This window comes from Myotis lucifugus, unplaced genomic scaffold, assembly GCF_000147115.1.
Source record: "Myotis lucifugus unplaced genomic scaffold, Myoluc2.0 scaffold_46, whole genome shotgun sequence".
Taxonomy (NCBI): domain Eukaryota; kingdom Metazoa; phylum Chordata; class Mammalia; order Chiroptera; family Vespertilionidae; genus Myotis; species Myotis lucifugus.
The window spans coordinates 2649638-2676982 of NW_005871094.1; the positions used below are offsets into that span (position 1 = coordinate 2649638).

General features: G+C 41.9%; 1 protein-coding gene across 1 annotated transcript in view; it reads right to left on the reverse strand.

Moving 5' to 3' along the window:
- CALD1 (caldesmon 1) overlaps positions 1-27345 on the reverse strand; it is a 200092-nt gene that overhangs the window by 171890 nt on the left and 857 nt on the right. The window lies entirely within an intron of this gene.

The following is a 27345-nucleotide window of genomic DNA, read 5'->3' on the forward strand; positions in this document are numbered from 1 at the left end:
GGATGTAGAAATAATTTTTCACTTGGCAAAGGGATGAATGTTCAATATCTGTGATTGGTTGGCTAGAAATGCTTGTACAGGCATCTCCATCCTTGTGTGTATAAAAATTAAGAATCTGGCAAGCCCTGATCTGGAAGAGTGCCCTAGACTATGCCCATTTGAATGACCTATTTGCACCTGGCTGGAAGGGAAGCGGATCCTGCTGCCATCAGATTATCGTAGCATTTTCAGGGGTGAACCTTTTGCATAAGGTGCTTGTCACAGGAATAAAAAGGACAGAGAGAACTTTCCCAAGTGTACAGAACAAGTTCTTAAATTGTCTTCATGCCACTGGGTAATGAATGACTGCCTGTGTGCAGAGATTAATTTCTGAGACTTGTTCCCATTGTAACTCACCAGTCATGTAGCATTGAACTCATTTGGAAGGAAGTAAGACCTATATCTAATAATTGGAAACTATCGACATTCATCATAAAGAGGCAGGCAGTTAGCTTAGGTCATTTTCCAACAATCAATTACTGTGGGAAGTCCAGGAGAGACCTGGCTTCTTCCTCTTCTCCCTCCAGGTTACTCACTGGAATGAAGAAGGGGAAGTTGTACAAGAGCCACAGCCCTACAACTGTGAGCCACTAGACTCTGTTCCCAGGGACAGTGGGGTGGAGGTGGAAGAAGAGCTTTGAATCAGATATGAGATGAGATTTAAATTTTAAAGTCAAGAGACTCCTGTACCTACTGATAAAAGGAAGTTTGACATAGAACAGTTAAGGGTACTAATAGGAAAATATATAAAATCATTTATCTTTATATCCCCAAGGAATTGAGACTTCTTAATAACCAGCCATATATATATAATATGCAAAGTATTCCCTCGAGAGTTCGACTGGGAGACCAGGAGTTCGATCACTTGCTATGATGTGCACTGACCACCAGGTGTTGGCGCAGAACGAAGGGAGGCCCTGGCCAGCAGCCAGCAGCTGGAGAAGGGAGGCCCTGGCTGGCAGCAGGAAGGAAGGCCCCAATCAACCCTGATTGCCAGCCAGGCCTAGGGACCCTACCTGTGCACAAATTTCATGCACCGGGCCTCTAGTGTTATTATAAAAAGAATTTGATATGGTTAAGCTAATACTTTGATATATATACAATCTCCAGATGGCATATTCCTCATAATCCTCAAGGAGTAAGATTTCCATTTCTCCCATTAGAAAAGTCACTCCTATTTAAGAGGTTGAGCATGAAAAAATAGAAGGGCCAGGGCTAGCTTTTCTGACCATCATGATGGTTCTCTACTTGAACACAAATACAGATCATTGCCTTTCTCAGTATCTTCCTCCCACCATACTTATCATCTCAGGAGGCAACAGATTATCTTTCAAAATATATTCAAGGCTAAATCTGCACTCGGCTAGTATAATTTTCTTCAATTGATAATGCAAACTGAATGAAGAGAGAGGTGAAAATTTGAAAGCTAAAAAAAAAGAAAAGAAAAAAAAAGGAGGCAGTGGCTACTGGGATATTCCAAAGCATTCAGTTGTATCTGTTTTATCTATCAGATTTATTGTTTAGGATCCAGGTTATGATAAGAAAAACTATCTGAAAAAATATTTCCCATTTGGCTAACATCCCAAAATTACCAGTTTATCTAGAGATTTAAACTAATTGATATACAATACATAGAAAGATAATACTATAAGAATTCTAATAGGAAAGCCTTTTAATACATAAAATTCAATGGCTAAGGATTGATAATACATACAACCTTAGAGATTGTCACTTGCTCTAAGAGACAAGAATTTAGATTCAATTACTTAGTCTGCCATGTTGCATTTTTGTTCAACGTGGTGGACTAAGCACATCCCAGAAGTGTTCCTACTCTGCTTCAAACACATACATGTTGCAGAAAAAAAGTAAGAAAAACATGTAGAAACACATAAATCAGCTTGAAAGCAAGAGAAAAACATCTTTAGGTTACTGAATATAGAGAGAATTCAAAGACCAAAAGGTTAGCCTGAGTTAAAGGTGTGGTAGCATTCATTGATAACATGGCAGAACACTACAACTGGGCTCCTTCATAGAGCCAAGAGCTAGGAAGGTCGTGTTCCTTCTATGAGCTGAAATAGGAATACTCTAACCATGATAACCTACCAATGGGAAGCAAACTATTATCAAGAGATAAACTAAGGGCTGAGGGGGAGAAAACCTCTTTCTGTGTAAGGGAATGAGATCCAAATCCAAACTACCTGCTTAGAAATTCCAGCCAAGAAACTAATGTGAAACACAATCTAAAAATGGTGAAATTGACAGGGAGCAGGGAAGGCGAATAGGAAACTAGCCCAGCGGGCTGCCTTCACAACTTAGGCAATGCCCTAAGCCTTCTCAGAATGTGGGACTTAGCCTTCTACCACTAGGAAGAGATTGTGAAAGTCATCTTTGGATAAACTTGTTCAAGGAAAATGATCTAGAGATACAGATATTTGATGATTGTTCTTTAAAAAAAACAAAAAACGGACCCATTTTCTCAGTTAGCCCATTAGTGCCCTTGTGTCCAAAGCTTCTAATCAGCTTTATTGCTTTACACCTATATACAGACAGCCAGCCAGGGGTCACCAGGATTCTGAGGAAAGAATGAAAAACAGAGACCAGCACAAACAACAGAAAAATAGGAACACCAGAGAAAATACGGATGAGGCAGGAACAGAAAAACACTTAAAAATATAAATTTTATTTCCAAGGAGATAGGAGAATTATTGTATCTCTGGAAAAAAAATATTGTCTTTTTGGAAAAAAAATCAGTATATTATAAAAGGAACATCTTAAACAAAAACAATAAAAGAACTAATGGAAATTAAAAATACTAAGGTCAAAAACAATGAATATAAAGCCAAAATTAAGGAAATCTCCCAGATATTATCATAAGATGCAGAAAAGTAAAAGTAATTACTTACGAAAATACAAAACCAAAAGATCAGTTTAGGAGATCCAGAAGAGAGAGGGAAAACACAGAATATAGTAGGAAAAAAACTATCCCCAAAATGATACAAGAAAATTTCCTTTAACTAAAAGATGTATTTTTCTAGATTGACCAGGCCCACTAAGTATTCAACAGAATGCATAAAAATCTAAATGATACCAGGAAGCATGGTCATAAAATTTCAGAATATTAAAGAAAAATAGAAGATTTTATATACTTCCAGAGAGGAAAAAACTAGGGAATATACAAATATTCAGGAATCCAAATGGCATCAGACTTTTTAAGATCAACATTGAAATCTAGAAGATAATGCAGGTACATTTTTTTCTAAATAAATCTTTATTGTTCAGATTACAGTTGTTCTCCTTTTTTCCCCCCATAGCTCCCCTCCACCCAGCTCCCACCCCACCCTCTGCCCTTAGCCCCCTACTGTCCTCATCTGTAGGTGTATGATTTTTGTCGCCAGGTCAAAGGTCATACACATGGAAACTGTAGCTAATTCCATCCGCAACGTGTCCCTGTGCTCAGAAAGGTCTCTCACGACTTGTTCACACTCTACTCAGAAAGGGTGCAGAGCCACGTTATGGCTTTTTAAAGTAATGTATCCTCTGATGTTTAAAATGAGGATTTCGCTACCAAAACTGAGGAGAAAACAACACTACAGCTGCTCTCGCCCCTCTCGCCCTTCAGGTGATAGTTGTGTGTGGGGCTGCGAGCTGGTTCGCGGGCCGTTGACGAAGCCATCTGGGCAGCTTGCGCGGTTCCGCCAGCTTCCCAGGGGCTGTCGCAGCCTCGCAGGGGCCATCGCAGGCTCACGCAGCCTCACAAGGGCCGTCGCAGCCTCACAAGGGCCGTCGCAGCCTCGCAGGGGCTGTCGCAGCCTCACGCAGCCTCGCAGGGGCTGTCGCAGCCTTGCAGGGGCCGTCGCAGCCTCACGCAGCTTCACAGGGGCCGTCGCAGCCTCACGCAGCTTCACAGGGGCCGTCGCAGCCTCCCAGGGGGCCGTCACAGCCTCGCAGGGGGCATCGCAGCCTCACAGGGGCAATGCAGGTACATTTTGAGAAGTTTTAGAGAAAATAATTCCCTGCCTAGAATTCTATGCCCAGTCAAATAATTAATCAAAGTATGAGCTAAATAAAAAACATTAAAAACTTTTGTATCCTCTGTACCCATGTTCAGGAAGTTACTAGATAATTTTTTTCCCATCAAAATAGGGGTATAAAGAAATAGGAATAATGGGTCAAGGAAACAGAAGATTCAGATTTCAGTCCACATGCAAAAGAAATTCCTCTCAATCTTAGGAAGGAAATGCCTAAGATGACTGTAAAGTAGAGATTTTGAACAGCTAGATGTGCAACAAACCTAGAAAATCCTAAGAAGTTTCCAAGAAGAATATATTTTTTAAAAAATCACCTAATTTGTTTGACCATATTGAAAAGGGTTGATGTCACTTTAATGACAGGAAACTGTCATTAAAGAGGAGGAAGGTAGTAGTATAAAACATAATATGTAATCATAGTATACTATGTAGTCAGTTAGCAGCAATATTTGTACAGCTATAATGATGTTGGAAAGATGAAAAGATAGTGTGTATTTCTGCAGTTTCTTTTCTGTCTCACAGGTCTGTTTGTCTATTCTTACACTAATATCAAATGGTCTTGACTATGTGGCTTTACTAATGTTAGACATTAACTTTCTACTATTGGAGATAAAAATGTAGCACTTTGTATTGTAGGTTGTACATCAAATAATAGAAAACTCTCTTACTATATGTAGAAATTTATCCACATATTATTTATGAGAGATCCATTTTAAATAATTCACAGAAGTATTAAAAAATAAAAGGTTTAAAGTTATATAATAAGTAAATAACAATAGAAAGATGTTGTAGGAACATTGCTAGCAGACAAAACAGAATTTAAGATGAATTAATGATAAAAGAAATTCCCCATCAGGAAGATTTTTAAAATCATGAACATACGTGTATCAAACAACATAGCCTTGAAACATATGACTAAGTTTAACAACAATGATGGCTAATTTTAAAGTAGAAATGACAGATTCACAATTTTTGTAGTAGGTAATTGACGCAGCTCTCTTGGAAATTAATAGATTAAGAAATTTTACTATAGAGATTTGAACAATAAAGTTAAAATAAATCAAAAGGCTTTAAGCAAATGAGAAGTCAAGTAGCAGTGTTCAAACCAGGTTCTGATCAAAATGGCAGAGAGGAGGACATTGTATTCACCTCCTCCCATGACCACACCAAAATTACAACAAACTCCAGAACAACCAACCTGGATAACCATTTGAAGATAAGCTGAAAAGAAGTCCTGTGACTAAGGATATAAAGAAGAATCCATGTCAAGACTGGTAAGAGGGGTGAAGATGTAAAATGAGCTGGCCCCAGACCCACATGTAGGGATACCTCAGCTGTAGAGGTCTTCTCTAAAAAGCAAGGGGAATCAACCCAGCCTAGACACCAGGGCTGGGAAGAGGAGCCCACATAACATCTGCCTGTGAAAATCAGTGGGGGTTCCATTCATCCAGGTGAGACAGAAGGCTGCTAGAAACCCAGTCATGCTCCTAAAGGCCCAGATAAAAACTCGCTTGCAGACACTCACCTTGGATCCGGCGAAGGAACAGCAGTTCGAGGCATGCCAGAGCCATACAAGGAGAAGCTGAGTTGTGTGGCTTCAAGATGATGGCTGGAAGGACAACTGCCAATGACCCTGTGTTGAGCCCTCCCCCCACAAAGCTAAATATAAACCTGCATTAGCCTGGTAAACTTCACTAGTTCTACCCTGATGACTCCCTGAGACCTCACTCCACCCAAGTTGCCCATGGTCAGGCTCTTTTGTTGGCAACTATTCTAGGCCTGTATTGCAGTCTTTCCTAAAAAACTCTTCAGAAATTCTGTCAAGCTTGGGGGTATCAGAGACAAACAGAGAGAAACTGAGAAGTATGGATTCAGGGTGAGAGTTGGAGGGATGGCTGACATTGTCCCTGTACTGAGCTCTCCCCCAACATGACTAATTCTGAATCTGCATTAGCTGGTGAACTCCACTAGTTCCACCCTGATGAATTTCTAAGACCCTCCCCACCACAAAGGTTCGAGGCCCCAGGCAGGTGGCAGCTAGCCTTGGTGTACCCTACGGTTTTTGCTGAGTAGCATCAGGCCTAGTACTGGCACCAAATCTGAATCTATATTAACCTGGTGAACACCACTTGCCCCACCCTGGTGACTCCCTGAGACCCTTCTCATCCAACTTGCATTCTGCCAGAGGATCTTTCAGCAGCTGAGCCTTATGGGAAGCCAACAAACAGTGGCAGGTCTCAGGGGGCCTTGGGCATTTTGCTGACATTCCTCAGGCCCAGCACTCGTGGGAGCCAATCTTGGTTTGCAGTATGCCCCCCCCCCGCCCCCCAATGTGCATCCAGACCCAGCATAGGCAGCTACAAGCCACAGATCATTTTGTAACTCTTAACAGGTATCCCTGAGCTAGTCACAGGCAGCAACTGACATTGACCTGCATCAGAGTCCCTCCAGAACCAACATACCTGATGGCCAGCCTCAGATCACAACAGAGCACCATCTGATTAGCTTTAAATGTGGCTCACCCAAAGGGAGGTTTTGGCAGGGACCAGACCCTGCTGAGGCAAACCCTGATCTGTGGAGTCAGTCCTCACATAGCAGCTATTAAGCTGTGGTCATGGCCAATCCTCACAGCTAGTCATCCCACCCACTGACATGCCAACAGCAATCAAGGCTCAACTGCAACAGGAGGGCACACACACAACACACACAACAGATACTCTTAGACACTCCCAGCTCAAGTGATTATGGAAACTGAGCCAATGGGTTGCACAGGATTCCTAATATAAAAGGACATCCTAAAACCATTTTCCCTCAGAACAGAAACAAGACAGGGATGTCCGATTTTACCACTCTTGTTCAACATAATACTGGAAGTCCTAGCCATAGCAATCAGATAAGGAGAAAATATAAAAGGCATCCAAATTGGAAAGGAGGAAGTAAAACTGTCATTATTTGCAGATGACATGTTATTGTACATAGAAAACCCTAAAGACTCCAGCAAAGAAACCTACTAGATTTAATAAGTGAATTTGGCAATGTAGGAAGATACAAAATGAACACCAAGAAATTGATGGCATTTTTTATACACCAATAATGAACTCTCAGAAAGAGAAACTAAAAAAATCAATCCCATTTACCATAGCAACAAAAATATTATGATACCTACGATAAACATAACAAAGGAGATAAAAGACCTGTACTCAGGAAACTACAGGACATTGAAAAAAGAAATAGAGGAAGATCTAAACAAGTGGAAGAAAATACCGTGTTCATAGATCAAAAGAAATAACATCAATAAAACATCCATACTACCCAAAGCAATCTATAAATTCAACACAATCCTTATTAAAATACCAATGGCATATTTCACAGATCTAGAATAAATACTCTAAAAATTTATACGGAACTACAAAAGACCCCTAAATAGTCACAGCAATTTTGAGAAAGAAAAACAAAGTAGGAGGAATCACCATACCAGATATCAAAGTATATTACAAAGCCATTGTGATCAAACCTGCCTCATATTGGCACAAAAACAGACATATAGACCAATGGAACAGAACAGAAAACCCAGAAATCGAACCAAGCCATACACTTAATTAATATTTGACAAAGGAGGCAAGAGCATACAATGGAGTAAAGACAGTCTCTTCAATAAATGGTGTTGGGAAAATTGGACAGGTACATGTAAAAAAATGAAACTAGACTATCATCTTATACCATACACAAGAATAATCTCAAAATAGATAAAAGATTTAAATGTAAGTCCTGAAACCATAAAAGTCTTAGAAGAAACCAGAGGCAGCAAAGTCTCAGACATCTCTTGTAGCAATATGTTGTGGATACATCTCCTAGAGCAAAGGAAACTAAGGAGAAAATAAACAAATGGGACTACACCAAAATAAAAAGCTTCTGCACTGCAAAAGAAAGCACCATCAAAATCAAAAGGGAATCCACGGTATGGGAGAACATATTTGCCAATGATACATTAGTTAATTTCCAAAATATATAAAGAATTCATACAACTTAACAAAAGGAAGAAATCCAATTTATAAAATAGGCAAAGGACCTAAGTAGACACTTCTCCAGAGAGGACATGCAGATGGCCAAGAGCTATATGAAAAAATGCTCAGTCAGTAATCATCAGAGAGAGGCAAATTAAAACGACAATGAGATATTACCTTACACCTGCCAGCATGGCTACCATCAACAAATCTACAAACAAGTGCTGGCAAGGATGTGGAGAAAAGGGAACCCTAGTACACTGCTAGTGGGAATGCAGACTGGTGCAGCCACTATAGAAAACAGTATAGAGTTTCTTCAAAAAATTAAAAATGGAATTGCCACTTGATCTAGTGATTCCAGTTCTATCCTAAGAATCCTGAAATGCCAATCAGAAAGAATGTAAGCAGCGCTATTTACAATAGCTAAAATCTGGAAACAGCTCAAGTGCCCATCAGTAGGTGAGTGGATAAAAAAGCTGTGGTAGTCCTAGTTGGTTTGACTCAGTGGATAGAGTGTTGGCCTGCAGACTGAGGGTCCTGGGTTCAATTCCGGTCAGGGCACATGCCCAGAATGTGGGTTCTATCCTCAGTAGGGGGTATGCAGGAGGCAGCCAATCAATGATTCTCTCTCATCATTGATGTTTCTATCTCTCTGACCCTTCCCCTCTGAAATACATAAAAATATATTTTTTAAAAAGCTGTGGTACATTTACATAATGGAATACTATGCAGCAGCAAAAAAGTGGGGGGGGGGGATCTCTTACCCTTTGAGACAGCATGGAGAAACCTGGAGAGTATTATGCTAAGCAAAATAAGCCAGTCAGAGAAAGACACGTATCACATGATCTCACTTATATGTAGAATCTAATGAACAAAATAAACTGATGAACAAAATAGAAACAGAAACATGGAAGGATGGAAACAGACTGAAGAATTTCAGTGCAAAGGGAGAATGGTGTGTGTGGGGGGCACTGGAGGAGCTTAGCTAAAAAATTTACTAGTACATGCATATATGCATAACCCATGGACAATAGCTTGATGAAGGCATGGGGGGAGGAGGGAGTGAGGCTGAGGGGGTCAAAAGGAGAACATCTGTAATATTTTCAACAATAAAGATAATTAAAAAAAAAGAAGTACAAATTGGTAATTCCAAAATAGTCATGTGGATATAGAGTACAGCATAGGGAATATAGTCACTAATATTGCTAATAACTATGTATGGTGCCTGGGTTGTACCTAGAATTGTCAAAGGGACCACTTCATAAATAATGTAATTGTCTAACCACTATGCTGTTCACCTGAAGCAAAAATATAATAATATTGAATGTCAACTGTAATTGAAAAATGAAATCATGAAAAAAATTTTAAATAAGATGAAACCATTTGTGTTACTTATTGACACAAAGTTAATCAACATTTTAACTCTTTTTGTAAATGCTCTGCAATTTACCAAGTTAATCTTTTTTTTAGTTTATTGATTTTGAAAGAGAGAGAGAGAGAGAGAGAGAGAGAGAGAGAGAGAGAGAATGACTTGTTGTTCCACTTATTCCTGCATTTATTGGTTGATTCTTGTATGTACTCTGACCAGGGATCAAACCCACAACCTTGAAGTATTGGTCGACACTCTAAGCAACTGAGCTACTCACCCTGGGCCCAAGTTAATCTTTTTTATAGGCCTGACTTTCGACCTGGCTGTCTGTGCCATTTTAAGAGATATTTGCCTCTTTAGTTCAACCAATTCTACTCTTTTTCATCTTTCCTCTTGTGTGTGTGTGTGTGTTTTTTCACCAGTCTTTTAATCATTTTCATCCTTTTGGCCCTCTCCTATCTGATGCTGAGAGACTTTATAAATATTTATGAATTGTTCCTTGTCTTTCTTGATGAAGGAAAACACATAAACACTACTTCCATCTATTCACCAGCTATTTCCTCTGCGTGCAGACTGGAACTGCTTTGCCTGATCACTCTGATGGTATTGGCTACCAACTCTTTTATGAAAATACTAAATAGTGCATTTTTTCACGTTGTGCCCCAAGTGAAGCAAGTTTCTTTTATATACCAGGGGCCAATCCAAATGACACGTGTTTGCTTTATCAACCTCTGTGAAAGTCTAGTGGTAATTTATATTGATTACATAATGAGAAACTCCATCCCTAGTACAACATGTTCTTTCAGCTGCAGAGCCACACCTGTAGAAATGCTAACTCACATCTGGTTCCATAAATCTGTTCTTTCTGATCCTCTGGAGAGATACTTTATGTAAACTATATAGCTACACGTGGAACGGGGAAGACTAAAGCAGATGGCTAACCCTAGTAACCATTTGTACCCCAAGTCCTGAGCTTCTTCCTCTCTTCCTTGACTTTGATGTCTTCCTATGTGAGAGTCAATTCAATCACTCCTCTTATGAAAGGTATCTCTTACCTGCTGTGCATATACTTAGATAACCAGTGCAAAGTGCTGATTTTGTTGCTATTAGGAGGTTTTAAGGACTACCTCGGAGTCAAAAATATTAGTTTCACTCATTGGTAAGTAGATTCCTCCAATTAATTTTTTTTTGATATGAAGATACCAAGGATGATAGCTACATTTCCTCGTCATTATATATTTTCATCTTTATTGATTCCATTGCATGTGTTATATTGTGTCTCTACACAAAAAGTTAACTTTAAAAACAAACCAACTGTTATAATCAAATAATTAGTTACCTTGAAGACAACTCATTTGTACTTACTATTTAAGCTAAAATTAATTGTTCTCCTCTTTAAAGTGATTGTCAGTAAAATCACAACAACGTTAAGAAAGTAACCTCGATACAAAGAAGCAATAAGCCTTATGCGGGACAGTTTTAAAGCCACAAATCCAAACGAGGTTAGCGTACAGAGAGATCACATCCGATCCAACCCCTTCATCACAAGAATTGAGGCTCCAGAAGATTGAGTCACCTGCCTGACACCATCAAGTTGCTCAAAAGCAGCAGCTGAATTAAACAGATTTTTTTCTATCGTCTGCTGCTCACCCATATTTCAAAGAACGCTTGGAAGCTCAGTATCCGGGAGGATTCTGTTCAGATGATTTCTATAAAGCAAGCCCTCCATCACTGATCTGTTAGTAACAGATATTTTTCATTAATAGTGGTGTTTGAAAACAAATCCTATAGGTTTCAAGATTTGGGAAAACATGGACCAGGCCTTCTTTTTACCTTCATTAATGTCAAAGCTGTTGCAAGTCACTGTGGTGCCATGCAACCTAAGGGCAGAGTTTCAGCAGCTCACTGGCCAGGTGAATACTGACTAACGCATTTGCCTTAACCTGTAGAATGGGAGTGAGTGCAAGGGGCTGCTGACCTTACCATCTGCCTGGAGCGACCAGCCTCCGACAGCAGCTGTAGGGCTCCAGCACCTGGCGGCAGGTGAGCAGGCTGAGGAATCTGCGAATGCCCTCACGGGGAACACACCAGAGACCAGAGAAAAGAGTTCAAGAAAAGAGTCTGCTTATGCAATTTTCACTCAAGGTCACTTTCTTAACGTTGTTGTCATTTTACTGACAATCACTTTATCCATTAATTTATCCATAAGGTACAAATGTTTACCATATAAAACATGATTCTGTTTTAAGGGCTTAAACATAAAGGACTTTAGGCAAAACCTAAGGTGATCCAAATAAAGTATGGAGCTTTGTTAATAATAATGTATTGTTCTTGTTCCATTAGTTGCTACAGATGTGCACAGTAATGTTAACAATGCAGAAAATCGGGTGTGGATATAGAGAACTCTGTAATATTCCTGCACCTCTCCTATAAATCTAAAACTTATTCTAAAATCAAAGTATTTTTAAAATAATACAAATAAACACTCCGTCTGATTGCTTGTTCAACTTGCTAGGAGCAAACATGCTTGTCTTCTACTCTTCCTCTTAAGTTCTTAGAGCATTTTAAAATTTTAATATATGCAGCTACAGATATCAAAATCAACGACATTACAAAGTATACAATTTACCTATGTGATCATCTCACGTATTAGAAATTTAAATGCCAGTGAAAGACAAGTTGAGTGAATCTGAAGGGAACATAATTCTAAGTAAGATCTGCAGGTGTTTGCTGTGTGCTTCCATTGTAGATAAAACTTTAAAAACCTTCCCTGACTACATTCCAGGAAAGGCTAACAGTGGATGTTGATCTGTCTTAGGCATCCTTTTTCAGCACTTTGAAGTTTCAGATTGTCTCCAAACAAGATGATAGTCAATATTGCTTTTAAAGGCGAGGATGGGAAAGAAATATAATTGCCCCAGAAGCAAAAAAAGAAAAAGAAAAAGGAAAGTCTGAAATGGGGGTTGGGCAGCCCCAGAAGGAGTCCGATGAAGCCCTCGTGCATGGGATCATTTCTGAAAATCTCAAATTCTAAACTTTGAATCTAGAGTTTCCTTTATGAATACATGACTTACATGTCCCCCCAAAATCCAACCAGCAAAGGTCTTCATATTTCAAAAGAAAAAGAAAGGAAAATAGTGTCTTAAAGATATAACACCATCAAAAATGTCCTTATATTCAAGATTTCATTACTCCTTACGTGGGTGTTCTAGGGAAGGGACAGGTTACCAGTTGTGGACATGAGGGAGGAACTGGGCACTTTTCGGTTAGACCACCTCCTGAAATCTGAGGACCTTGCAAAATAGAAAAGCCAAGATATCAAGAACTTTAAACTTTATTGCAAACACTCTCAGGAAAAAGAATTAGCAAACTAGAAAGTATTCCCAATGGAAGGAGTAATTGTTTTCTTTTCTCAACATATCTAAGAGCAGAAATAGGGAAAGGCACAGATGTTTTAAAAGATTCTCCTACACTCCTCATTTCCTATTCACTCAAACACAGGTGGGTCAGCAGTTCTGGGCTGGCCGACTTACTCACTCTACCCAGTTTGGAGGCAAGAGAGCGTTCCTTGGTAGATATTCCCATTCCACAATTGCCAAAACTATATTCCTTCCCTGCAGAGTGTGGTTGAAGTATTTTGATTTTTCCTTTTAAAAAAAAATCAGCAATCTTAAAAAAAAGATATATCTAAGCAAGAGAGACATAAAGCCATCATGGTCAAAGCATAAAAGCCCCACAGCAACAGAACATTTCCAACTGCATAAATCTCAAGAGAGAAGAAACCAAAAATAGAAAGAGGAGGAAAAGTGGGAGGGAGAGAGGGAGGAGGGAGAGAAGGGGTAGAAAGAAGGAAGGGGGGAGAAAGGGAGGGGAGGACGGAGGGAGGGAGGGACAGAACTTCCACAGAACCCTACTTCCTTTCATAAAGTATCTTCTTCCACTGTTTTGCTTCCATTCATTAATTGTTAGGGTACTTGCAAAAAAGGAGAGAAAACAAATTATTACAGTAAGTAAACAACTCAATAAAAAGGATGAGAACAGCCTTTTCCAGCTGACACAGGGCCACCCTGTCAGTATGTCAGACATCTGGGGACCGTGTCCCGTGAACTGCGGGAGGAACACGCTCGCCTTGCTCGCACTGCAGCCCCCTCACGTGACCCTGACGGATAATGGAAGTGATTCTTCAGAGTGAACCCGAAGCTGCAGATGATCGAATCATAACAGAACTACACTTGAAAGGGACTTAAGTCAATGTTTATTCTTTCTTTTGGCCTCAAAGTTTATTTCTACTTATGCTAAACCTATAGCAGCCATGGCTAGGCCTTTGGTACATATTACTGAAAAGAATAAAATAACCCAGATTGCTGAAATCATATTGAAGGCAATGCTCAGTTAGCTTTAACTATCATTTTCTTTTTCAAGCATTAGGTTTTCAACTCTAAGTGTACACATGCACACATGTCAGACACATGGCCTGTAAGATCACAGACACATGCCCGGAACATGTCTGCGTGGTAGTTTCAGGCATGGCTGCTTACACGGCGCAGGGATTGTTCTAGTCTCTGGAAGGGGTGCTGGAGCGGTGGGTCACCCAATAAGGGCTCATCTGAGACCCAAAGCAGGTTGTAACATTTGATGGTGGTATTGCGCGCACGCGCATGTGTGAGTGTGCGTGTGTGTGTGTGTGTGTGTGAGTGTGCGTGTGTGTGTGTGTGTGTGCGCATGTGTGTGCAGCTGTCTCAGAAGCGCAGGGGATCTGTCCTGCGTGTAGTATGGCAGACAGCTGTGGCCTCCTGGAGATGCAGGAAGGGAAGGGGAAGAGGAATTCAAGTGGTGAGACAAGACCCAGAATAAAGTAGGAGAGAAGTGAGGAGGGGATAAGGGAAAATAGAAACGCATTGACAAAAATATATAAAGGTTATTGTGGATAACAAGAAAGAATCAGGACCTAAAAGTTTGTTGTTGTTGTTTAAGGTACAGGAACAGAGGGAGGGTTGCTAGGTGAAGTGAGATGGATGGAGGCAGAAACCACATCCGTCCCAGGTTACTGGGGACTGGCCCCCGTTAGAACTGTTATCTTAGGGAAATTCTCACTAGCTCCCCCTTTCCCTCTCAAGTGCCCTAATATGGATAATAATGATACAGTCACCTTCTCCATAGACCACCTCTGGCCCAGGACGGCAAGAAGTGGCCATATCACGACTAAGGCTGGGAAACAGACACCAAGAAGAGCTTTCAGGAAGAGGAAAAAGGGAGACAGTGGTGGAAGAAAAAGGGGGAAAAGGAGACAAGGTACAATGCCTGGGCTGTTTGTAACCAACCAGGTCAAACACGCATAACGATAGAAGGGCCATTGACAGGAAAAGTGTATAAAAATGTAAGGATGGGTGGAGAAGAGCTAGAAGGAAACAGAGACAAGAGGCTAATGATTCACAGCACAACTATGTGTAGGCTCCTAGTATGTCCCCCTGCATTTGGAGATCAGTGGTTATGATCACCATGTATAAAAATGACTGGAAACCACCATCCTCGCCTTCCACCCTGTGCGGGCACAGGCAGCCTCATCTGTTGTTGCCTCCTGGGCCTGCCAGCTGCTCCGAAGTTGCTCACCTCCTCCTAGTGCTGGGCCTCTCCGACTGGCAGGCAGCCTGGGCTGAGCGACCCCCTCCAAGCCCCTCCCCCACCTCTGATGGCCACATACCAGACTGTCTGCCCCCGTGGTTTCTCAGGCTTCCGCAGATAGGCCGCAGCACATGAAGCTGCCCTGCAGTGCGTCATTTCAGAGACCTCTTTTGACTTTTTTGCAGGACCAGGATTTTGTGTTGCGAAAAGCAGAGAGTAAATGTCAAGGGCAAGTGCAAAAGGCGAAGTGATTTTTAGCTAAGCTTTCCCCAGACCTAGAGGGAAGAGGGAATGCCACCAGCAATAGGGTCTTTGGTACTTGGGGCTTCAGAAAGTATGCCATATGGGTTTCTGCTATCATTTTGAATTGGGGCATCGTATGCGTTGAATTGTGTCTCCCTCAACATTCTTATGCTGAAGTCCTAACCCCTGTACCTCAGAATGTGACCGTATTTGGAGATAGGGCCTTTACAGAGGTACACCGGTTAAAAATGAGGTCATTAGGGTGGGCACTAATCTAATGTGACTGGTGAATTTATAAGAGGAGGAAATTCGGGCACAGACACACATACAGGGAGAATGCTACCTGAACATGAAGACAGCCATCTACACGCCAAGAAGAGAGTCGGGGCAGCCTTCCCTCTGAGCACTTAGAAGAAACCCACCCTGCAAACCCACCCTGCTGACACCCTGATATTGGACTTTGAGCTTCCAGAACTGTAAGACAGTATGTTTGCGTGGTCTTTTGTTCCGGCAGCCCCAGTAAAACTAACACCCCAAATGCAGTCTGTGTAAGGATGGGAGATAAGAGAAGTGGACCAGAATTATTATAGAGTTGTCTCTTTCCCTGGGAAGACTAAGCAATTCTTTGTTGAGTTACCCAAAAGATCAGGCACCTCTATGGCAAGATTGTATTGGCTGATCCTGAGTAAATAATTTCAACTGCTCATGCCTCAGTTTCTCCCTCCTCCATGAAGTCAGGTACACAGCCATGTTCTGAAGTCCCCACTGTGCCTGATTATTAAGGCAAAGGTCAAACTTAAATAGGAAGCCAGATTGGGAAATACTGTGTTTGAGACTGGCTGGCCAAGCGAGGGGACTCTCATTACACAGAGAGGTCTAGTCCTCGACTTCCCACCCCCTCCTCACAGAATCAACTCTGACCTGGCCTTCTGAATAGCTAAGTTTGACACAATCAAACACTAAAACAACTTAATGTATCTGGACAAAGAGTCTAACCCAGGGGTGGGCAAACTTTTTGACTCGAGGGCCACAATGGGTTCTTAAACTGGACCAGAGGGCTGGAACAAAAGCATGGATGGAGTGTTTGTGTGAACTAATATAAATTCAAAGTAAACATCATTACTTAAAAGGGTACGGTCTTTTTTTTTAGTTTTATTCATTTCAAATGCCCACGGGCCGTAGTTTGCCCACGGCTGGACCCTTCAGTGCCTAATTCCAGAACATCTCTCCTTGAGTTGGGGAAAAGTTGTAAAACCTGCTTGTTATAAAGGACCTCTGCTACCAGGGAAAACCCCACAAAAATATTTCTACTGCTTTCTTTCTCTTCTTCTTTTTTAAAAACTGCTCTAGGCCTAGACTCTCGTCCTGTCTAACTGCCTTGAGTAAGCCCTGGAGTCAGTAGTGGGAGAAATGCTGTTTAGCCCGCTTCCTTATATGGCAGCGAATGACAGCGTGCTTGTCCATTTGAGCTGCAGCGTGGCTCTCTGACAAGTTATAATGATTGGTTATGGAAAGCTCCCGCTCTGGTTTCCATCGCCTTCCTCGGGAAGGACACCGAACAGACAGCTGTAGGGACATGGAGAGGGTTGAAGTCAGGGAGCCGGGCGGAATCCAGCTCTGCCATTTGCCAGTGTGTGCCTTGGGCAAGTTATTTACTTTACTGCCCTGAGGGAGCAGGTAGTTATCTTCCACTCAACAGTGCCTGTCACACAGCTGTGTGCCCTCGAGGCAGCTGGATGAGCTAGCTAATCTTCCCCACCACCTACCAGGGTGCAGGATAACTATTCCATTTCTACTCCCTCTTCCTCCCAAGTTCAGTCCTTTTTCTCCAGATAAAGTCTCCATCTTCTCTCTCCCTCTCTCATTCCAGGTCTGAAACACTAAAAACTGACATAACAATCCAGCCTCAGGTGTAATAAAACCCCTTTGCCAAACTAGATAAAGGTTATTTAGAATGGTTAAGGCAGCACAGATCCAATGATAAGGGTTGGGGAGAAAACTCTGTGGTTGAAGGGATGAGGGAGGTTGCCTGCTTCTGCAGAGTAGACTGTTTAGTTAGAAAATGCTTATGCTGACCAGAAACAGGGTTTCCTAAAGCTGGTATCTATTGTCCAAGTTGGCTCCTTTTATCCCATCTGTTATGACCATGCATGAACTTGGGAGAGTGTGTGGCCAAGGGCATAGGGACTAAAGGGAGCCTCCAGCCTACAGAGAGCCTCCATAGGAAGTCACGGATGATAGCTAATCATGTGCATAGTTTAGCGATATTACTTCTGATCCTTATAACACCCACAAAAGGAAGGAATAATAATACCCTTTCTGTAGGTGAAGAAACAGGCTAGAAAATGGTAAATTTTCAAATCAAGTCTTCCTGATTCCAGTCTGTTCTCAAATGGGTCACACCTCCAGAGCCACACACGAAACAGGAGTTTCCATCAATTGGAGTCTTAGCAATAGATAGCACAGCGTGGTGGTTGAGCACAGGGATGATGGAGCCAGGTTTGAATCTTGGCTCTGCCACTTAGGAGCTGTGTGGCTTTAGATGTGTTATTTAACCTAATTGTAATTCAGTTTCTTCATCTACAAATTGGGTTGTTATGAAGAATATCTATTTGATTTTTATCTAATAAATATGTATATGCTACTTAGCATGGGCCAGGTACGGTTCCAAGCACTCAGTAATGATATAATTAGAGAGGAATCATTGAGTTCAAACATGAACATCGGCTTCAGCTTTCTTATCAAGAAGAAATCAAGAACATTTATTCCTTTACTCATTGAACTCACATAATAAGCACCTACTAAGTGTGGGGCAAGGCCCTTTTTTTAGACTCAAGTCACAGCCCAGAAAACCCCCACAAGGTTCCTGATTTCATGATGCTTATGTTCTAGAAGCTTAAGAAATAACAGATGAGTAAACAAATAAGTATTTAATCATAAACATTCATTATGAATGAAATTAAACAATAGAGGTATTCTGATTGGCTCTCCTGTGTAGAAGCTAATTTTACCAACTTGAAGCCATAGGGTCAGTGGTCTGCTAGTAACTATTTGGCAACTACCTCTGGGGGTGGGGGTGGGGGGTGGAGAGAGGAGTCTGATTTGTGGCATTTGTAAATTTCCGTAGTATAAATGGTTGATCTCAAGCTCCCAAGGTACCATCAATGAACAAAGAATTGGGGAGAAGTTCATTTGCACAGCATCCTATAGTATTTCCATCATACAGACACCATAAACGTAACTAACCTCCAGAGAGCATAGGTAATAGTAAAACATAGCAAAATAATTAGGAAGGGATGAGTTTGGGGGATTTATTACCTTGGTTTTTTAAAAATATATATATATATTTTTATTGATTTCAGAAAGAAAGGGAGGGAAGAGAGAGAGAGAGGGAGAGAGAGAGAGAGAGAAACATCAATGATGAGAGAGAATCATTGATCGGCTGCCTCCTGCACGCGCCCTACTGGGGATTGAGCCTGCAACCCTGGCATATGCCCTTGACCAGAATCGAACCTGGGACCCTTCAGTCTGCAGGCTGACGCTCTATCCACTGAGCCAATCCAGTTAGGGCTTAGCTTGGTTTTTAATATTTGATTTAATTTTAAATAATTCAATTTTTTTTTAATGACGGTTCAACAACTGGTTCTCAAAAACTTGAAAATTTAACAACTGGCTTTTGGGAGCTGGTCTGAGCTGGCTCCACACACCACTATTTAGGATGCGTGGACGGGGGCTGGTGTCAGAGGGAAAGGAGACTGAGTCAGTATGGAGTCATTATGCAGACGGGGATCCTAATCTCATTCCTTTTTAGCTGCTCCTCTCCAGCAAGCCTGCTTTCATGGACACAGTGGGAGCACAGCTTTGTAAACCAAATAGCACCGGTACAAATATAGTAGCGATCTGACATTTTCATTGTACCGGGTCGCTCATGCAGAGAGGCTTGTCGCTGCCCAATCCTGAGTGACTATGACTTATGTACTCGGCGCGCTGAATATGGTAGGTTCTGCTGTGCAACACAGAGGATGTAAGTCCTGACCGCTGAATAAAGGAAGACCCTACAGAGGGACTCGCTGTCCGCCCCTTCCCCTTGTCTCTTAGGGCTCACATGCTTCCGAAAGGGCCGCCAAGGAAGCAGCTAAGCCAGAGGAGATGCGGGGTGAAGGTGGAGGAATTTCTCCCTTGTTCCCACCCAGGACTAGTACACTCCTTACCACAAAATGGAAAACAGAGGGGCGGGGGGCGGGGAGGAATCTTCTGTTTTTCTTGGTAAGTTACATTTCTAGAGTAACATCTTAAGGACAGAGCTACTTAAAGAGAAAATCTGTCCTCATTCACCCTTCCCCCGAAGCCTAAATTTCACTTAGTAATGGTGCCTGGAACAGGAAGTGGAAATACCATGAGAAATTTTATTCTTGCCACATTTCCAGCGCTTTACAAAAGCAGACACTGGAAATCTCATCAGAGAGCTTGACCTTACAGGGTTGACAGCTTCGTGCCCAAACCAAAGGAGTATGGGAAGCCGGGGGATGTTCACGTACGTGATCTAGCCCTTCTGGGGAGACTTCACAAAACTGATGATTTGGATTACACAGCTGTGACTTTTAGAAATAAATTATTCAAAACTAAACAACTGGGCTTCTGAGGAATAAGTTACTCCATAATCTACGATAAATGAAGCAGAGAGGCACAGAGGTAACATTAGCCTCTACGCAGGAGAGCCGATCAGAATGCCTCTGTTGTTTAATTGCATTCATAATGGATGCTTATGATTGCATATTTATTTGTTTACTCATCGGTGGTTTCTGAGTCAGGGTGTTTTAGCAGCATCGCCAGGGAGTTTTCACACCTGCAGATGCTGGACCCCCAGACCTACTGAATCAGAGTCTTTAGGGAGTGGGTCTCAGGGATGCATGTTTTCAAAAAGCCCTACACTTGATTCTGATTAAGACACTGGTTAAAACCGACTGGATGTTAGGCAAACGGGGCTGCATCATATAATCGCAATCCATGAAATGTTAAAATGGAACCCTCTCTTGCTGGCAGAAGAAATAAACTGGTTGGTGTGCTGAAAAGGTTAACAGCCTGGGACTTAGGAGTCGTGTGTTCTGGAACCACCTGTGCCACAAATGAACTGGGAGACCTTGGTCAAGTCACTTGCTTTGTTCTTTCATTTAATAGATATTTATTGGGCTTCTGGGATGTGCCAGGCAGTGGGTGCACATTAATGGGAAAAAAATAGATGTGTCCTGCCTTTAGAATCTTACTGGTATTTTATCAAAGAAACCTACAAATACATGTATAATTTTACTTGCTGTGGCTAGAAAGATGAAAAATAAATCGCTGGCTCATGTTTTTTTTTAAAAGAATTTCTTGTTAAGATCCCAAATGTCTTGCACAACCTTCCCACACACAATATAATTATTTGTTTTAGGTCCCCTGGTTGAGAAAACGCAATACCAAAAGCTACTATGAACTCAATAACTACGTAAACGAACATTTCATTATCATAATGCATCTATAACCTTAGAAAAATAGTAGCACAATATTATGTAAGATGTGCTATTTACTTAGTTTGTCAAAAATATTTGCTGCATGTATATGGGTTCGTTTACCTCTTGCAATGACTTTGTGGTCTCTCAGGGAGCCGAGGGCCAGAGGTTAGAAACCTACCTATGGATCACATCAATGACAAAATGCCTGGCACTTGAGTAGCAATGGCCCTTTTCTTCCACAAGACATCACTATCCGTGAGAGCACGTTCCAAGCCTGGGAAGCTTAGACTCAGCCTCAGAATCCTTCTCAACACAGTGCTCCAGATGGCCACTGCCAATTGTCTGGAGGTGGCGAACAGATGAAAGATTATTTCTACTCTCTGGGCTAAATGACTCCTAAGGCCCTGGCCATCCTTTTTTTCCCTAAAAAACATCTACGAATCTGTGTGGATTCAGTCCTACTGTTTTGAGAAACACAAATGCCTTCTCCCCTTTTTACATAAAAGTTCTCCCAATTTTTGAAGACATCCACGTGGCCCCTAATTTTCTTTCCTCTGGAATGAACAGCTCCAGATCCCTTATCTGTTCCTCATATTCTGTTCTCCTGACCTTGGATGTTCAGCCCTGGCTTCACATTTGTCAGTGCGTCTGCAAAGAATGAGCTCAGAACAGGGTGCGTTCTTTTTTTCATTCTTCTTAACAATGAGACAGGTGTTCAGTGAATGAAAGATTACATTGGGAACATTGCCGAGAACTGAAATTTTCAGTGATAAAGAGAACACTACCTTTGATGCAGTAATCTTACTAGGTATTGTGATTTACATTAAAATGTAGTAGGCTTTATTTATTAACATTATTAAGTAATTATTTACTGAATTTTAAAGATTGCCTTAGTTTTGGGGGGAGCATTATCATATCTTTGACTCATATGAAGCTTCTTGCCAACAAAATCACCCGAGTGTTTTTCTTTAGCATCTCTCTAACATGATTATCCATAATTCTTATCTTTTCAATTATCAGTGGTGTAAGCTTCCAGGCTAACTTCCCTCAAGGCTGGTCTATCAGGCCATGCCAAAGCGGTCATTGAGTGCTATACTCCATGACCCTGACATTGGGTGATTGCCTCTCTAGAAATTCAGTCACACACACACACACACACACACACAAAAAAAAATTAAACGATATTCATTGACAGCTGTTGGACATTTTAGCTAATTTGCCTTCCATGCCTAACTTTCTCTTCTAACTAGATTTGCCCACTAGGCTTTCCCCCTACTGCTGCCAGAGCCACTGGTAATTTATCCATAGGCTTGCCAGTAAACTCTGATGGCCCCTAAAAATTTTGCCAAAGACAATAGCTATTAGCCGAACCAATCAGGTCTCTTCTTTCAGAACTTGACCAGGAAGCACAGAAGGAATTTTCCAGTCTGTAGAACAGCAGAGAGAATCAGCCACATGTGCTACAGCTGAGACACATTAATGGGAGCTCACAGACGTCTGCTGTGATCCTCGACCCACCTTGATTCCAACCCCACTCTCGGCGGACCCTGCTCCTGGCTTGGCTTCTGTTCATGGATTTCCTTGTGATTCCATCCCTTTATTCGTCCACATGTATCTTGTACTCCTGTCCCTTTACTGGAGCTACTGAAGCTGTTTAACATAAGGGTCTATTGGTTCTGAGCACTGTGCCAAGTGCTTTCATATGTCACTCTACCTGTCCATAGCCCGCCTTGCTCACCAAACTCTTGGTTTCTAAACCTCTGCCTGGCGTCTGATTTTTGCTGTTTCTCTTTCACTCAGCCTAGTCCATTGTTGTATTTTATATCCATCTGGCTTAGACCCTTCCCTGACTCCAATGGAACTAATGTCCTTGATGCTCCAGGACCTGGGACCCCCTGGGCACTCGGCCCTAGGCCTGCCCATCTTTAGCACATAGGTGACATCTGCCTAATTCCACAGTTCAGGAATGTTACATGTGGGTGTAAAAGAAACTAATTACATATTCCTACTTAATCTGTCTCTCTCCAAGGGAGACATCCTTAAAGTCAAGTGTTTTCATCCGCATTTTCACAGAACAACACCAAAAGCCTCAGGAAATGATTAAAAAGGAATTTATCTTCATGTTATCCCTCACTGATCTATATATACATTTTAAAGAAAAGCCATGTACTAAAATGATTATTTACTAAGAACACCCAATTCACTTACAATATTGAAAAAAAATATTCTCCTTCAACTATCCCTTCATTGCTGCTTAGCCATCCTTTCATTAAGCTCTCGGTATCCTCTCAGCAACACTCACCAGCAGCCATTCCTGATTTCTCCAGCCCCTAAATCAGTGGTTCTCAACCTTCTGGCCCTTAAAATACAGTTCCTCATGTTGTGACCCAACCATACAATTATTTTCGTTGCTACTTCATAACTGTAATGTTGCTACTGTTATGAATCGTAATGTAAATATCTGATATGCAGGATGGTCTTAGGCAACCCCTGTGAAAGGGTCGTTCGACCGCCAAAGGGGTCGAGACCCACAGGTTGGGAACCGCTGCCCTAAATCTTTAGAAATGATCTCCTTTTCTTTGAAATGGAGGCCATTTGAGGTCATCTCCTTCTATACATCTGTGTATTTCTGCCATCCTTCCTTCCAAAGAACCAGGGAAACAAGAAAGAACACCCCCACTCATGTTCTGATCCATCCACCCCTTGACTCCAATGGAATTACAAGACTTTCTACTGCTCCCATCCAAACCTTCCCCAGCTCATGGGTTTCTCCCTGGTCAGTTACAAAGAGTGGGTTCACAAAGGACCTTCGGGATTTAGGGATTTTACAGATTCCCAAAGATATTCACAACAACAACAACAACCGGAAAGAACACCTGGCAGGACCAACCTCATCACCTCCCCTTCATGGCCATGCCCTCCTCTTACAACACGCACCCTCCTCCTGCCAATTGTGAGTTTGGGGGTGAGAAGCGGAATGGCTCTTTTCCACAAAAATTGCTCTAACACAATGATGGCGAACCTTTTGAGCTCGGCATGTCAGCATTTTGAAAAACCCTAATTTAACTCTGGTGCCGTGTCACATATAGAATTTTTTTGATGTTTGCAACCATAGTAAAACAAAGACATATTTTTTATATTTATTTTATATATTTAAATGCCATTTAACAAAGAAAAATCAACCAAAAAAATGAGTTCACGTGTCACCTCTGACACGCATGTCATAGGTTCGCCATCACTGCTCTAACATCAACTCTGGCTGTTCTAACTTTTCTCCTTCTGTCTTAAAGAGTGAAGAGGTTTTCCCCTATCTCGAACCCATCTGGGCTTGACCCTGTGCTGTTCTCTGAGCCTCATCCTAGAGCTGGGCCGTTGCAAATTGTCAGTGTTGGTTCAGGAAAGCCCCCTTTTGACCTGAGGATGGAGGAGCTAGGGAAGGTGGTAGAGGTGGAGGACTGGGGATTGGGAAGTTAAGGGTGCCACCAGTAGTCAGTTACAGGAGAGCCAGCTGGGGATACTAAAGACTGAAGCAAACAGAGGTGAGAGGCCAGATCCACCGAGCAGCCTGGTCTCAATAGCAACAGGAACCACAGCCAGGTGCTCCTGATTAGCTCACCCTCCCTGCAAGGCCCGGGCTTGACATGCTGGGATTAGTTCCATGCTTTTGGCTGGAGGCAGAGAAGCTGCCTCATTTACTAAGGCCTTTCCGTTGTCAGCACCTTGTCATCGGTCTTCAACTCAACTGAATCTTCAGATTTCCTGATTCCTGGATATGGCCTTGCACCACGGATGACCCATCTTGTTCTACCTCCTGATACTTGTGTCTTTTTGTCTGTGAGTATCAAAGCCAAAATCAAGACAACATTGGGGGTGGACCAGCATTCCCTAGTTCTAGAAAGAGCTGGGACCCATAAAGTACCAGGCAAGGATCCTCAAATATGAGGAAGGAGCAGTTAACTAGGGATACTAGGTAAGAAGTGGGGATGAGACCAGCCAAGATGAGCATAATGTTCAGAAGACTCACATTGCTGACAGTTTGGAGGAAATAGCCTATTCAGAAAATGGGGTCTCATCTCATTGGACACCTTAGCCACCGTGGGAGGTAGGAGAAGCATCAAAATGCCCATGAGATAGATGAGGTCGAAGAGTGGATGGCTTCCTCCTCGAAGGCCAGGCTATTTAAGGAGGAGAACCAGAGTGGAGACGAAGCTCTCACAGCGATGCTCATGAGTTAAGCCTGAACTACAAGCATCTCTTTAAATTACCCAATTACTCAGAACCTGTGGGCTTCTCTCCAATAAACAAACTTGGATTAGCCCAGCGGTTCTCAACCTGTGGGTCTCGACCCCTTCGGCGGTCGAACGACCCTTTCACAGGGGTCGCCTAAGACCATCCTGCATATCAGATATTTACATTACGATTCATAACAGTAGCAACATTACAGTTATGAAGTAGCAACGAAAATAATTGTATGGTTGGGTCACAACATGAGGAACTGTATTTAAAGGGCCAGAAGGTTGGGAACCACTGGATTAGCCTGACAAATGAGGGACTTTCAGTGAGGAGCTAATGATTCTATTTCCAGGCTCCGAGAGAATTTACCCAGAAAACTCTGTTTTAAAATCTGAAAATTCTTTGGCAGCATCTTTCTAACCTCCTCCTTAGTCCTACCATGCTATTTGCATACCACTTGGTCAGCGTTTTCCCCTGTCCCCCCACCGTGGCCTCACCCCACCACATTTCTGAGACATGCAGGCAGATGGGGACCGAGCTAATCCCTTTTCATGCCCATCTATAAGTCAGTTTTTGTCTTGCTGAATGACCGACTAGTGAATATGCTACTGTGAAAATGACAAATGGAGACAACTATATGTGTTTCTAAGAAAAGACTTACTGAGATGCCTTTTACTTAACAGAACAGAGAATACCCAGGCTGGATTCTGGAACTTTCCATGGCTGGACAAAGGACCAACCTATTGCCCCAGAGTAGAAGATCCCCAGGCCAGTCACAGGAGCCAACTAGAATTATTAATAGCCTCACTGTGGGAGAATGCTTATATGTATCTCATTTAAATCATTTAAGCTGCAATCCAAACCTGGTTCTCCTCTTTAATGAAAGAATTGTATCTGTTTAAAGCAATCTTTTTATCTGAATTATTTAAGTCGCACATTTCTATTGGCTTTGAACAATGGAAACAACCCAGTGTGTTACCTATGGTTTAATCCATTGTATATTCCTGGTGTGTACGCCAATGTATTTCTCTTTATTAAATGATTTTAATAAAATGAAAATCCTTGCACTGTGGTTCCACTGAGTCCTGTTTACCTCCCTGCTTGGGGAGATGCGTTCTAGCTACTATTTAACAGGAAGAAAGTAGTGCAAAGAGCTGCCTAAAGTTCAACATCAAGTAAAATATCAAATCCCTTTGCTCCATCACTATATACAGTAGAACACTTAAAGCATTATTTTTTTAAATAATGTTTTTTGGGGAGGTGGGGAGCATACGAGAGGAGAGAGTGGTGGTAGGAAATTCTGAACTGTCGGGGACTTGGAGATGTTAGTCTCGAAGTGGAATCTATCCTCAGATACCAAGATTATAGATTCCCTTCCAAACTGCATTCCCTACATGGTTTCGAGAAAAGTTGAAAAAGAAATTGCTCTCCATATTTTGATTGACATGAAAAACACTGTGGAAATAGTTTGGAACTTGATCTCTTCAAGGGAAGGATGATAATCAAACTATAGCTCTCGCCTGCAGCCTTTCTCTCACACTTACTCAGAACCGTTCCAGGCAAAGAAACTCACAGGGAATTCTGTTATCATATATCACTTCTGGGAGGAGAGAGAGGCATTCTCAAGAAAACTATCCCCCAACTTCTCAATACAAAGAGAAGAGACGATTTCACGAATCTCAACACAAAAACCACCTCACTCCATGGAATAAAATCAAATGGGGCCAGTGGTTTGGAGCTGGAAACCTTGAATGTCCAAGGTTTTCTTTAAAAATGATCAGGTTCACCCTTTTTGCCACTAGTCTTCACTTAAGTTCCAGTCCTGCGTGTCTGGTTTTGCCAAGCACAGGAGAAAGACTTTACTATTTCGGTTTACAAGTCCATCTGCACAGCCCTGTTAACAGAAGAATACCAAGCACTTTGTACTCCTCCAGTTTTTTTGACCATGTATTGCCACAGCCCTAAAATCCCCTCCACCCCTCACAATCAGCTCTTTCTAAAAGGAGTCTCAGGCTACTACCAACCAGCTGCCTTGTACTACTGTTGGAGATGCCCAAATATGTCTGACTCTCTCGAAATGAAAGACTGTGTCCTCCCTTTCTACCGGCAGCTTCTCAAATAATCCAGTCACACTCAGGCACACTTTCCAACAGAAAGTAACATTTCTCAAGAAATAGTTTGGTGGGATGTGGAAAGCGAGTTCTTAAAAACACACCCACCAGCGCTTGCATTCTCGCATTATTAGATTTTATAGGAAACAGATCGCGGTAGGCATCTTCTGTCTTAGCAAATATCAGATCAGTTACATTAGCCCC